General features: G+C 50.1%; 1 pseudogene; it reads left to right on the top strand.

Annotated features, from left to right (window-relative positions):
* Positions 1-11792, top strand: part of LOC135567778 (insulin-like growth factor 1 receptor) — a 58550-nt pseudogene extending 46758 nt beyond the window's left edge.
* The last annotated feature ends 2122 nt before the right edge of the window (positions 11793-13914 follow it).

The raw sequence follows: 13914 nt of genomic DNA, 5'->3' as shown, positions 1-13914 counted from the left end.
CTCTATATCCTCTAACCCATCAGTCTGCCTCTCCTCCAGTGCGTACCAGAACATCACAGAGTTTGACGGCCAGGACGGTTGTGGCTCCAACAGTTGGAACATGGTGGACGTGGACCTTCCCCAGGAGAAGAATTCTGACCCAGGGGTTCTACTGTCGCCTCTCAAGCCCTGGACCCAGTACGCCATCTACGTCAAGGCCATCACTCTGGTGGCCGAGGATAGACACATCCTGGGAGCCAAGAGTGAAGTAGTCTACATCAGAACCAGCCCCTCAGGTAAAGGACAGGGGTGTAGGGGTTAGGGTGTAGGGGTTAGGGTGGAGGGGTTAGACATCCTGGGAGCCAAGAGTGAAGTAGTCTACATCAGAACCAGCCCCTCAGGTAAAGGACAGGGGTGTAGGGGTTAGGGTGGAGGGTTAGGGTGGAGGGGTTAGACATCCTGGGAGCCAAGAGTGAAGTAGTCTACATCAGAACCAGCCCTCAGGTAAAGGACAGGGGTGTAGGGGTTAGGGTGGAGGGGTTAGGGTGTAGGGGTTAGGGTGTAGGGGTTAGGGTGGAGGGTGGAGGGGTTAGGGTGGAGGGGTTAGGGTGTAGGGTGGAGGGGTTAGGGTGTAGGGGTTAGACATCCTGGGAGCCAAGAGTGAAGTAGTCTACATCAGAACCAGCCCTCAGGTAAAGGACAGGGGTGTAGGGGTTAGGGTGTAGGGGTTAGGGTGTAGGGGTTAGGGTGGAGGGTGGAGGGGTTAGGGTGGAGGGGTTAGGGTGTAGGGTGGAGGGGTTAGGGTGTAGGGGTTAGACATCCTGGGAGCCAAGAGTGAAGTAGTCTACATCAGAATCAGCCCCTCAGGTAAAGGACAGGGGTGTAGGGGTTAGGGTGTAGGGGTTAGGGTGTAGGGGTTAGGGTGTAGGGGTTTTGGTGTAGGGGTTTTAGGGTGTAGGGGTTAGGGTGTAGGGGTTGGGTGTAGGGTGGAGGGGTTGGGGTGTAGGGGTTAGGGTGTAGGGGTTTGGGTGTAGGGTGTAGGGGTTGGGGTGTAGGGGTTAGGGTGTAGTTAGGGTGTAGGGGTTAGGGGTTAGGGTGGAGGGGTTAGGGTGGAGGGGTTAGGGTGGAGGGGTTAGGGTGGAGGGGTTGGGGTGGAGGGGTTGGGGTGGAGGGGTTAGACATCCTGGGAGCCAAGAGTGAAGTAGTCTACATCAGAACCAGCCCCTCAGGTAAAGGACAGGGGTGTAGGGGTTAGGGTGGAGGGGTTAGGGTGGAGGGGTTAGACATCCTGGGAGCCAAGAGTGAAGTAGTCTACATCAGAACCAGCCCCTCAGGTAAAGGACAGGGGTGTAGGGGTTAGGGTGGAGGTGTTAGGGGTTAGGGTGGAGGGGTTAGGGTGGAGGGGTTAGACATCCTGGGAGCCAAGAGTGAAGTAGTCTACATCAGAACCAGCCCCTCAGGTAAAGGACAGGGGTGTAGGGGTTAGGGTGTAGGGGTTAGGGTGGAGGGGTTAGGGTGGAGGGGTTAGGGTGGAGGGGTTAGGGTGGAGGGGTTAGGGTGGAGGGGTTAGACATCCTGGGAGCCAAGAGTGAAGTAGTCTACATCAGAACCAGCCCCTCAGGTAAAGGACAGGGGTGTAGGGGTTAGGGTGGAGGGGTTAGGGTGGAGGGTGGAGGGGTTAGGGTGGAGGGGTTAGGTTGGAGGGGTTAGGGTGTAAGGGTTAGGGTGGAGGGGTTAGGGTGGAGGGGTTAGACATCCTGGGAGCCAAGAGTGAAGTAGTCTACATCAGAACCAGCCCCTCAGGTAAAGGACAGGGGTGTAGGGGTTAGGGTGTAGGGGTTAGGGTGGAGGGGTTAGACATCCTGGGAGCCAAGAGTGAAGTAGTCTACATCAGAACCAGCCCCTCAGGTAAAGGACAGGGGTGTAGGGGTTAGGGTGTAGGGGTTAGGGTGTAGGGGTTAGGGTGTAGGGGTTAGGGTGTAGGGGTTTTGGTGTAGGGGTTTTGGTGTAGGGGTTTTTGGTGTAGGGGTTTTGGTGTAGGGGTTTTGGTGTAGGGGTTTTGGTGTAGGGGTTTTGGTGTAGGGGTTATGGTGTAGGGGTTTTTGTGTAGGGTTTTTGTGTAGGGGTTAGGGTGTAGGGGTTTGGGTGTAGGGTGTAGGGGTTGGGGTGTAGGGGTTGGGGTGTAGGGGTTGGGGTGTAGGGGTTAGGGTGTAGGGGTTTGGGTGTAGGGGTTAGGGTGTAGGGGTTTGGGTGTAGGGGTTAGGGTGTAGGGGTTTGGGTGTAGGGGTTAGGGTGTAGGGGGTTAGGGTGTTTGGTGTAGGGGTTTGGGTGTAGGGTGTAGGGGTTTGGGTGTAGGGGTTTGGGTGTAGGGGTTTGGGTGTAGGGGTTTGGGTGTAGGGGTTTGGGTGTAGGGGTTTGGGTGTAGGGGTTTGGGTGTAGGGGTTAGGTGTGGGGTGGAGGGGTTAGGGTGGAGGGGTTAGGGTGTAGGGGTTGGGGTGTAGGGGTGTAGGGGTTAGGGTGTAGTTAGGGTGTAGGGGTTAGGGTGTAGTTAGGGTGTAGGGGTTAGGGTGGAGGGGTTAGGGTGGAGGGGTTAGGGTGGAGGGGTTAGGGTGGAGGGGTTAGACATCCTGGGAGCCAAGAGTGAAGTAGTCTACATCAGAACCAGCCCCTCAGGTAAAGGACAGGGGTGTAGGGGTTAGGGTGGAGGGGTTAGGGTGGAGGGGTTAGACATCCTGGGAGCCAAGAGTGAAGTAGTCTACATCAGAACCAGCCCCTCAGGTAAAGGACAGGGGTGTAGGGGTTAGGGTGGAGGTGTTAGGGGTTAGGGTGTAGGGGTTAGGGTGGAGGGGTTAGGGTGGAGGGGTTAGACATCCTGGGAGCCAAGAGTGAAGTAGCCTACATCATCAGAACCAGCCCCTCAGGTAAAGGACAGGGGTGTAGGGGTTAGGGTGTAGGGGTTAGGGTGGAGGGGTTAGGGTGGAGGGGTTAGGGTGGAGGGGTTAGACATCCTGGGAGCCAAGAGTGAAGTAGTCTACATCAGAACCAGCCCCTCAGGTAAAGGACAGGGGTGTAGGGGTTAGGGTGGAGGGGTTAGGGTGGAGGGTGGAGGGGTTAGGGTGGAGGGGTTAGGTTGGAGGGGTTAGGTTGGAGGGGTTAGGGTGTAGGGGTTAGGGTGGAGGGGTTAGGGTTAGGGTGGAGGGGTTAGGGTGGAGGGGTTAGACATCCTGGGAGCCAAGAGTGAAGTAGTCTACATCAGAACCAGCCCCTCAGGTAAAGGACAGGGGTGTAGGGTGTAGGGGTTAGGGTGTAGGGGTTAGGGTGGAAGGGTTAGACATCCTGGGAGCCAAGAGTGAAGTAGTCTACATCAGAACCAGCCCCTCAGGTAAAGGACAGGGGTGTAGGGGTTAGGGTGTAGGGGTTAGGGTGTAGGGGTTAGGGTGTAGGGGTTAGGGTGGAGGGGTTAGGGTGTAGGGGTTAGGGTGTAGGGGGTTAGGGTGTAGGGGTTTTGGTGTAGGGGTTTTGGTGTAGGGGTTTTTGGTGTAGGGGTTTTGGTGTAGGGGTTTTTGTGTAGGGGTTTTGTGTAGGGGTTTTTGTGTAGGGGTTTTGGTGTAGGGGTTTGGTGTAGGGGTTTTGGTGTAGGGGTTTTGGTGTAGGGGTTAGGGGTGTAGGGGTTAGGGTGTAGGGGTTAGGGTGTAGGGGTTTGGGTGTAGGGGTTTGGGTGTAGGGGTTTGGGTGTAGGGTGGAGGGGTTGGGGTGTAGGGGTTGGGGTGTAGGGGTTGGGGTGTAGGGGTTAGGGTGTAGGGGTTTGGGTGTAGGGTAGGGGTGTAGGGTGTAGGGTGTAGGGGTTTGGGTGTAGGGGTTTGGGTGTAGGGGTTGGGGTGTAGGGGTTGGGGTGTAGGGGTTGGGGTGGAGGGGTTGGGGTGTAGGGGTTAGGGTGTAGGTGTAGGGGTTTGGGTGTAGGGGTTGGGTGTAGGGGTTAGGGGTTAGGGTGGAGGGGTTAGGGTGTAGGGGTTAGGGTGTAGGGGTTAGGGTGGAGGGGTTAGGGTGGAGGGGTTGGGGTGGAGGGGTTGGGGTGGAGGGGTTGGTGTAGGGTGTAGGGGTTTGGGTGTAGGGGTTAGGGTGTAGGGGTTGGGGTTGAGGTGTAGGGGTTGAGGTGTAGGGGTTTGGGTGTAGGGGTTTGGGTGTAGGGGTTTGGGTGTAGGGTGTAGGGGTTGAGGTGTAGGGGTTTGGGTGTAGGGGTTAGGGTGGAGGGGTTAGGGTGGAGGGGTTAGGGTGGAGGGGTTAGGGTGGAGGGGGGGTTAGGGTGGGGTTAGGGTGGAGGGGTTAGGGTGGAGGGGTTGGGGTGTAGGGGTTAGGGTGTAGGGGTTAGGGTGTAGGGGTTAGGGTGTAGGGGTTAGGGTGTAGGGGTTAGGGTGTAGGGGTTAGGGTGTAGGGGTTTGGGTGTAGGGGTTAGGGTGTAGGGGTTTGGGTGTCGGGGTTAGGGTTTATTGATTAAGAGCAGGCCTGATGTATAATATGGGGGGTAGCAGAGCTCTAGGAAGTACTGTCACAAGGCCCAGTTACCATCTTTAAATCTTTCTGTTTCCTGTAGAGCCGTCCATGCCCCTGGATGTGAGAACTGTTATAATCTGTTTCCTGTAGAGCCGTCCATGCCCCTGGATGTGAGAACTGTTATAATATAATCTGTTTCCTGTAGAGCCGTCCATGTCCCTGGATGTGAGAACTGTTATAATATAATCTGTTTCCTGTAGAGCCGTCCATGTCCCTGGATGTGAGAACTGTTATAATATAATCTGTTTCCTGTAGAGCCGTCCATGCCCCTGGATGTGAGAACTGTTATAATATAATCTGTTTCCTGTAGAGCCCTCCATGTCCCTGGATGTGAGAACTGTTATAATATAATCTGTTTCCTGTAGAGCCGTCCATGCCCCTGGATGTGAGAACATACTCTAACTCCTCTACCAACCTGGTGGTCCGCTGGTCTCCCCCTGCCTCCCCCAACGGGAACCACACCTATTACCTGGTCCGCTGGCAGCAACAGGCTGAAGACAGAGAGCTATACCAACACAACTACTGCTCTAAAGGTCACTACCCTGACCCCTCCACCCTGACCCCTCCACCCTGACCCCTCCACCCTGACCCCTCCACCCTGACCCCTCCAACCTAACCCCTTCACCCTGACCCCTACGCCCCACCCCTCCACCCTAACCCTCCACCCTGACCCTCCACCCTGACCCTCCGCCCTGACCCTCCGCCCTAACCCCTCCGCCCTTACCCCTCCGCCCTGACCCCTACGCCTGACCCCTACGCCCCTGACCCCTCCACCCTTCCCCCTGACCCCTTCCCCTGACCCCTCCGCCCCTGACCCCTCCGCCCTGACCCCTCCGCCCTGACCCCTCCACCCTGACCCCTCCACCCTGACCCCTCCACCCTGACCCCTCCACCCTGACCCTCCACCCTGACCCCTCCAACCTGACCCCTCCAACCTGACCCCTCCACCCTGACCCCTCCACCCTGACCCCTCCACCCTGACCCCTCCACCCTGACCCGTCCACCCTGACCCGTCCACCCTGACCCCTCCACCCTGACCCCTCCACTCTCTGTCTCTCCTCAGAACTGAAGATCCCGGTCCGTATAGCTGCTACCGGGTTGACTGACATGGAGGAGGACCTGAAGCCTACTAAACCAGACGTTGGTGGGGGGGACAAGGGGCCGTGCTGTCCCTGTCCTAAATCTGTAGGAGACCTGGAGGCAGAGGCAGCTGACGCTTCATACAGAAAAGTCTTTGAGAACTTTTTACACAACTCTATCTTTACCCCCAGGTAAGCAGATCACAGGCGGTAACACACACACACACACACACACACACACACCTGGGGAGAACGTCTTACACAACTCTATCTTTACCTCCAGGTAACACACACACACACACCTGGGTAGGATCCTAAATCTTCTGAAATGGAAAACAACTATGAGTCTTGTTGAACAAATGGCCATTTATACTGAACAGAAATATAAACGCCACGTATAAAGTGTTGGTCCCATGTTTCATGAGCTGAAATAAAAGATACCAGAAATGCTCCATACTCACAAAAAGCTTATTCCTCTCAAATTCTGTTCACAAATATGTTTAAATCCCTGTTAGTGAGCATTTCTCCTTTGCCAAGATAATCCATCCACCTGACAGGTGTGGCATATCAAGAAGCTGATTAAATATCATGATCATTACGCAGTACGGTTGACTGGCGGGAACCCGGTTACTGAGATTTAACGGGATTATTTTTCCTTGCATAAATAACTCAGAATCCGGGTCATTCTAATAAATTATTGAAATGAACAGCGTGGCGTGAAAATGAACTGTTAAATTATATGTGATGACTAAATCTGATTTCTCTACAGCCTCTGATGATGAATCAATGCTTAGGGTGGGGGACGGACGGCCCGTCTCGGGGTGGGGGACGGACGGCCCGTCTCGGGGTGGGGGACGGACGGCCCGTCTCGGGGTGGGGGACGGACGGCCCGTCTCAGGGTGTTTACCATCTGGGTGGTCTGTTACCATCTGGTACCATCTGGTTGGTCTGTTACCATCTGGGTGGTCTGTTACCATCTGTTACCATCTGGTTGGTCTGTCACCATCTGGGTGGTCTGTTACCGTCTGTTACCATCTGGTTGGTCTGTTACCATCTGGGTGGTCTGTTACCGTCTGTTACCATCTGGGTGGTCTGTTACCATCTGTTACCATCTGGTTGGTCTGTTACCATCTGGTTGGTCTGTTACCATCTGGGTGGTCTGTTACCATCTGGTACCATCTGGTTGGTCTGTTACCATCTGGGTGGTCTGTTACCGTCTGTTACCATCTGGGTGGTCTGTTACCATCTGTTACCATCTGGTTGGTCTGTTACCATCGGGGTGGTCTGTTACCATCTGAGTGGTCTGTTACCATCTGGTTGGTCTGTTACCATCTGTTTACCATCTGGTTGGTCTGTTACCATCTGTTACCATCTGTTACCATCTGGTTGGTCTGTTACCATCTGGTTGGTCTGTTACCATCTGGTTGGTCTGGTACCATCTGGTTGGTCTGTTACCATCTGGTACCATCTGGTTGGTCTGTTACCATCTGGTTGGTCTGTTACCATCTGAGTGGTCTGTTACCATCTGTTTACCATCTGGTTGGTCTGTTACCATCTGTTACCATCTGGTTGGTCTGTTACCATTTTGTACCATCTGGTTGGTCTGTTACCATCTGGTACCATCTGGTTGGTCTGTTACCATCTGGTTGGTCTGTTACCATCTGTTTACCATCTGGTTGGTCTGTTACCATCTGTTACCATCTGGTTGGTCTGTTACCATCTGGTTGGTCTGGTACCATCTGGTTGGTCTGTTACCATCTGGTTGGTCTGTTACCATATGGGTGGTCTGTTACCGTCTGTTACCATCTGGGTGGTCTGTTACCATCTGGTTGGTCTGTTACCATCGGGGTGGTCTGTTACCATCTGAGTGGTCTTACCATCTGGTTGGTCTGTTACCATCTGTTTACCATCTGGTTGGTCTGTTACCATCTGAGTGGTCTGTTACCATCTGTTTACCATCTGGTTGGTCTGTTACCATCTGTTACCATCTGGTTGGTCTGTTACCATCTGGTTGGTCTGTTACCATATGTTACCATCTGGTTGGTCTGTTACCATCTGGGTGGTCTGTTACCATCTGTTTACCATCTGGTTGGTCTGTTACCATCTGTTACCATCTGGTTGGTCTGTTACCATCTGGTTGGTCTGGTACCATCTGGTTGGTCTGTTACCATCTGGGTGGTCTGTTACCATCTGGTTGGTCTGTTACCATCTGGTTGGTCTGTTACCATCTGTTTACCATCTGGTTGGTCTGTTACCATCTGGTTGGTCTGTTACCATCTGTTTACCATCTGGTTGGTCTGGTACCATCTGGTTGGTCTGTTACCGTCTGTTACCATCTGGTACCATCTGGTTGGTCTGTTACCATCTGGTTGGTCTGTTACCATCTGTTACCATCTGGTTGGTCTGTCACCATCTGGGTGGTCTGTTACCGTCTGTTACCATCTGGTTGGTCTGTTACCATCTGGTTGGTCTGTTACCATCTGTTTACCATCTGGTTGGTCTGTTACCATCTGTTACCATCTGGTTGGTCCGTCACCATCTGGTTGGTCTGTTACCATCTTGTACCATCTGGTTGGTCTGTTACCATCTGGGTGGTCTGTTACCATCTGTTTACCATCTGGTTGGTCTGTTACCATCTGTTACCATCTGGTTGGTCTGGTACCATCTGGTTGGTCTGGTACCATCTGGTTGGTCTGTTACCATCTGGGTGGTCTGTTACCATCTGGTTGGTCTGTTACCATCTGGTTGGTCTGTTACCATCTGTTCACCATCTGGTTGGTCTGTTACCATCTGGTTGGTCTGTTACCATCTGGTTGGTCTGTTACCATCTGTTTACCATCTGGTTGGTCTGTTACCATCTGGTTGGTCTGTTACCATCTGGTTGGTCTGTTACCATCTGTTACCATCTGGTTGGTCTGTTACCATCTGTTACCATCTGGTTGGTCTGTTACCATCTGGTTGGCCTGTTACCATCTGGTTGGTCTGTTACCATCTGCCTACCATCTGGTTGGTCTGTCACCATCTGGTTGGTCTGTTACCATCTGGTACCATCTGGGTGGTCTGTGACCATCTGGTTGGTCTGTTACCATCTGGTTGGTCTGTTACCATCTGGTACCATCTGGGTGGACTGTTACCATCTGGTTGGTCTGTTACCATCTGGTTGGTCTGTTACCATCTGTTTACCATCTGGTTGGTCTGTTACCATCTGCTTACCATCTGGTTGGTCTGTTACCATCTGCTTACCATCTGGTTGGTCTGTTACCATCTGGTACCATCTGGGTGGTCTGTCACCATCTGGTTGGTCTGTTACCATCTGGTACCATCTGGTTGGTCTGTTACCATCTGGTTGGTCTGTTACCATCTGCTTACCATCTGGTTGGTCTGTTACCATCTGCTTACCATCTGGTTGGTCTGTACCATCTGGTTGGTCTGTTACCATCTGGTACCATCTGGTTGGTCTGTTACCATCTGGTTGGTCTGTTACCATCTGCTTACCATCTGGTTGGTCTGTTACCATCTGCCTACCATCTGGTTGATCTGTCACCATCTGGTTGATCTGTTACCATCTGGTTAGTCTAATTTACCATCTGGTTAGTCTAATTTACCCATCTGGTTAGTCTAATTTACCATCTGGTTAGTCTAATTTACCATCTGGTTAGTCTAATTTACCATCTGGTTAGTCTAATTTACCCATCTGGTTAGTCTAATTTACCCACCTGGTTAGTCTAATATACCCACCTGGTTAGTCTAATTTACCATCTGGTTAGTCTAATTTACCCATCTGGTTAGTCTAATCTACCCATCTGGTTAGTCTAATTTACCATCTGGTTAGTCTAATTTACCATCTGGTTAGTCTAATTTACCATCTGGTTAGTCTAATTTACCATCTGGTTAGTCTAATTTACCATCTGGTTAGTCTAATTTACCATCTGGTTAGTCTAATTTACCATCTGGTTAGTCTAATTTACCCATCTGGTTAGTCTAATTTACCCACCTGGTTAGTCTAATATACCCACCTGGTTAGTCTAATTTACCATCTGGTTAGTCTAATTTACCCATCTGGTTAGTCTAATTCACCCATCTGGTTAGTCTAATTTACCCATCTGGTTAGTCTAATTTACCCATCTGGTTAGTCTAATTTACCCATCTGGTTAGTCTAATTTACCATCTGGTTAGTCTAATTTACCATCTGGTTAGTCTAATTTACCATCTGGTTAGTCTAATTTACCATCTGGTTAGTCTAATTTACCCATCTGGTTAGTCTAATTTACCATCTGGTTAGTCTAATTTACCCATCTGGTTAGTCTAATTTACCATCTGGTTAGTCTAATTTACCATCTGGTTAGTCTAATTTACCATCTCCATCTGGTTAGTCTAATTTACCATCTGGTTAGTCTAATTTACCATCTGGTTAGTCTAATTCACCATCTGGTTAGTCTAATATACCCATCTGGTTAGTCTAATTTACCATCTGGTTAGTCTAATTTACCCGTCTGGTTAGTCTAATATACCATCCTGTTAGTCTAATTCACCATCTGGTTAGTCTAATTTACCACCTCCATCTGGTTAGTCTAATTTACCATCTCCATCTGGTTAGTCTAATTTACCCATCTGGTTAGTCTAATTTACCATCTGGTTAGTCTAATTTACCCATCTGGTTAGTCTAATTTACCATCTGGTTAGTCTAATTCACCCATCTGGTTAGTCTAATTTACCATCTGGTTAGTCTAATTTACCATCTCTATCTGGTTAGTCTAATTTACCATCTCTATCTGGTTAGTCTAATTTACCATCTCCATCTGGTTAGTCTAATTTACCATCTGGTTGGTCTAATTTACCATCTCCATCTGGTTAGTCTAATTTACCCATCTGGTTGGTCTAATTTACCATCTCCATCTGGTTAGTCTAATTCACCCATCTGGTTAGTCTAATTTACCCATCTGGTTGGTCTAATTTACCATCTCCATCTGGTTAGTCTAATTACCCATCTGGTTAGTCTAATTTACCATCTGGTTAGTCTAATTTACCCATCTGGTTAGTCTAATTTACCCATCTGGTTAGTCTAATTTACCATCTGGTTGGTCTAATTTACCATCTGGTTGGTCTAATTTACCATATCCATCTGGTTAGTCTAATTTACCATCTGGTTGGTCTAATTTACCAGTCAAACAGCCCTGCTCAGCTCTAATGGAACATCTGGTTAGGGAAGCACCATCTGAGTTAAACGTCTAATTTACCATCTGCAATGGAAAAATTCACCAGGGGGTTAGTCTAATTTAAATCCCAGTCTGCCACGTTAGTCTAATTTACCACTCTGGATCTGGTGTAATTTGACTGGATCTGGTGTAGTCTAATTGGATCTGGTGTAGTCTAATTGGATCTGGTTAGTCTGACTGGATCTGGTGTCGTCTGACTGGATCTGGTGTCGTCTGACTGGATCTGGTTAGTCTAATTTGTCTGGATCTGGTGTAATTTGTCTGGATCTGGTTAGTCTGTCTGGATCTGGTTAGTCTGTCTGGATCTGGTTAGTCCGTTTGGATCTGGTTAGTCCGTCTGGATCTGGTTTACCGATCTGGATCTAATGTCGTCCGACTGGATCTGGTGTCGTCTGACTGTACCATCTGGTTAGTAAATGTACCATCTGGTTAGTCTAACACATGAACATCTGGAGATCCCCTGAAGCAACAGGACCGATCTGGATCAGTGTAATAGAGGGATCTGGAGATTCTAACTGAACAATCCTGGTTACTGCTGAAAACCCAAGCCGTGTTTTCCATTGAAAGGATTCCACCATCTGGTTATGTGTTGACTATCTGGTTAGTGTTTGGACCATCTGTGATTGTCTAATTTACCACATCCCTCTGCTCTAATTTACCATCCCATCTGGTTAGACCTCCAGACCACCCATCTGGTTAGTCTAATTTACCATCTGGCCAACCTAATTTACCATCTGGTGTGACCACCTTACCCTATCGCCACGTCACCTGACCTTTGGGCCAATTCAGAGGCGGGTTAGTCTAATTTAGGGATCTGACTTGTCTAGAGTGGGCAGTCAGCGGCTGGAGTTGCAGATATACCCATCTGCAGCCGTTCACCGTTTACCGGATCTGGTTCCACGCCTGTAACCATCTGGTGAAACGCTGCAGCCATCAGAGTTCGTCTTCTCCAGGACCAAACCTGCAGGTTCTAATGCTCCCTCTGGTCTCTCTTTCATTATACCATCTGGCTTTGGTTGAAACTAAACATTCCCATAGTTAGTCTAATTTACTCATCTGGCAGGTTAGTCTTCTCCAGGACCAAACCTCTGGTTCGTCTGCTCCCCGTCTCTCTTTCATTATACAGTAGAGCTTGGGTTGAAACTAAACATTCCCATAGTACGTGTTAAGTTACTCATCTGGTTGGTCTAGAGTTACGTCTTCTCCAGGACCAAACCTGCAGGTTCGTCTGCTCCCTCTGGTTCTCTTTCATTATACAGTAGAGCTTTGGTTGAAACTAAACATTCCCATCTGGTTAGTTAAGTTACTCATCTGGCAGAGTTCATCTTGATGACTAATTTCTCTGTTTGTCTAATTTACCATTCATCTGTGTTATCATGTCATATATTGTCATCACTACTAGTTAGTTTTATGACTGACACTGATTTAACATATTTACCATTGGAACTGAGGTCATCCTACTGAAGCAGGTTTGAGGAGTATCCTATGAAGCAGGTTTGAGGGTATCCTATGAAGCAGGTTTGAGGGGTATCCTACTGAAGCAGGTTTGAGGGGTATCCTAGAAGCAGGTTTGAGGGTATCCTATGAAGCTGGTTTGAGGGGTATCCTATGAAGCGGGTTTGAGGGTATCCTGAAGCGGGTTTGATTATCCTATGAAGCAGGTTTGAGGGTTATCCTACTGAAGCAGGTTTGAGGGGGTTTGAGGGGTATCCTATGAAGCAGGTTTGAGGGGTTTGAGGGTATCCTGAAGCAGGTTTAAAGGGTATCTAGCAGGTTTGAGGGTATCCTATAGGCAGGTTTGGGTATCCTATGAAGCAGGTTTGAGGGGTATCCTATGAAGCAGGTTTGAGGGGTATCCTATGAAGCAGGTTTGAGGGGTATCCTAGAAGCAGGTTTGAGGGGTTAGTGAGGTAACTTTGGTCAACTCAGAGTGAGGTCAACTCTGGAACTCAGAATCAACTGGTCACACATGAAAGTGGCTCAACTTTTAGCCAGGTACATTTCTATGACAACCAATCAGAACTAACCTGCTCCAGGGCTGGCTAACTCAGGGATAACTCCACTATCCTGCATTCAGAACTAACCTGCTCCGGGGCAGGCTAACTCCACTATCCTGCATTCAGAACTGTTGCTCCAGGGCTGGCTAACTCAGGGCTAGCTCCACTATCCTGCATTCAGAACTAACCTGCTCCAGGGAAGGCTAACTCAGGGCTAACACCACTATCCTGCATTCAGAACTAACCTGCTCCGGGGAAGGCTAACTCAGGGCTAACTCCACTATCCTACATTCAGAACTAACCTGCTCCAGGGCTGGCTAACTCAGGGCTAACTCCACTATCCTGCATTCAGAACTAACCTGCTCCAGGGCTGGCTAACTCAGGGATAACTCCACTATCCTGCATTCAGAACTAACCTGCTCCGGGGCAGGCTAACTCCACTATCCTGCATTCAGAACTAACCTTCTCCAGGGCTGGCTAACTCAGGGCTAGCTCCACTATCCTGCATTCAGAACTAACCTGCTCCAGGGAAGGCTAACTCAGGGCTAACTCCACTATCCTGCATTCAGAACTAACCTGCTCCAGGGAAGGCTAACTCAGGGCTAACTCCACTATCCTGCATTCAGAACTAACCTGCTCCAGGGAAGGCTAACTCAGGGCTAACTCCACTATCCTGCATTCAGAACTAACCTGCTCCAGGGCTGGCTAACTCAGGGCTAACTCCACTATCCTGCATTCAGAACTAACCTGCTCCAGGGCTGGCTAACTCAGGGCTAACTCCACTATCCTGCATTCAGAACTAACCTGCTCCAGGGCTGGCTAACTCAGGGCTAGCTCCAGAACTATCCTGCATTCAGAACTAACCTGCTCCAGGAAGGCTAACTCAGGGCTAACTCCACTATCCTGCATTCAGAACTAACCTGCTCCAGGGCTGGCTAACTCAGGGCTAACTCCACTATCCTGCATTCAGAACTAACCTGCTCCAGGGCTGGCTAACTCAGGGCTAACTCCACTATCCTGCATTCAGAACTATCTGCTCCGGGGAAGGCTAACTCAGGGCTAACTCCACTATCCTGCATTCAGAACTAACCT

Source organism: Oncorhynchus nerka, unplaced genomic scaffold (assembly GCF_034236695.1).
Source record: "Oncorhynchus nerka isolate Pitt River unplaced genomic scaffold, Oner_Uvic_2.0 unplaced_scaffold_1807, whole genome shotgun sequence".
NCBI classification, from domain to species: Eukaryota; Metazoa; Chordata; class Actinopteri; order Salmoniformes; family Salmonidae; genus Oncorhynchus; species Oncorhynchus nerka.
Note: the sequence above shows the minus strand (reverse complement) of the source record. Positions and strands in the feature narration are given on the sequence as shown.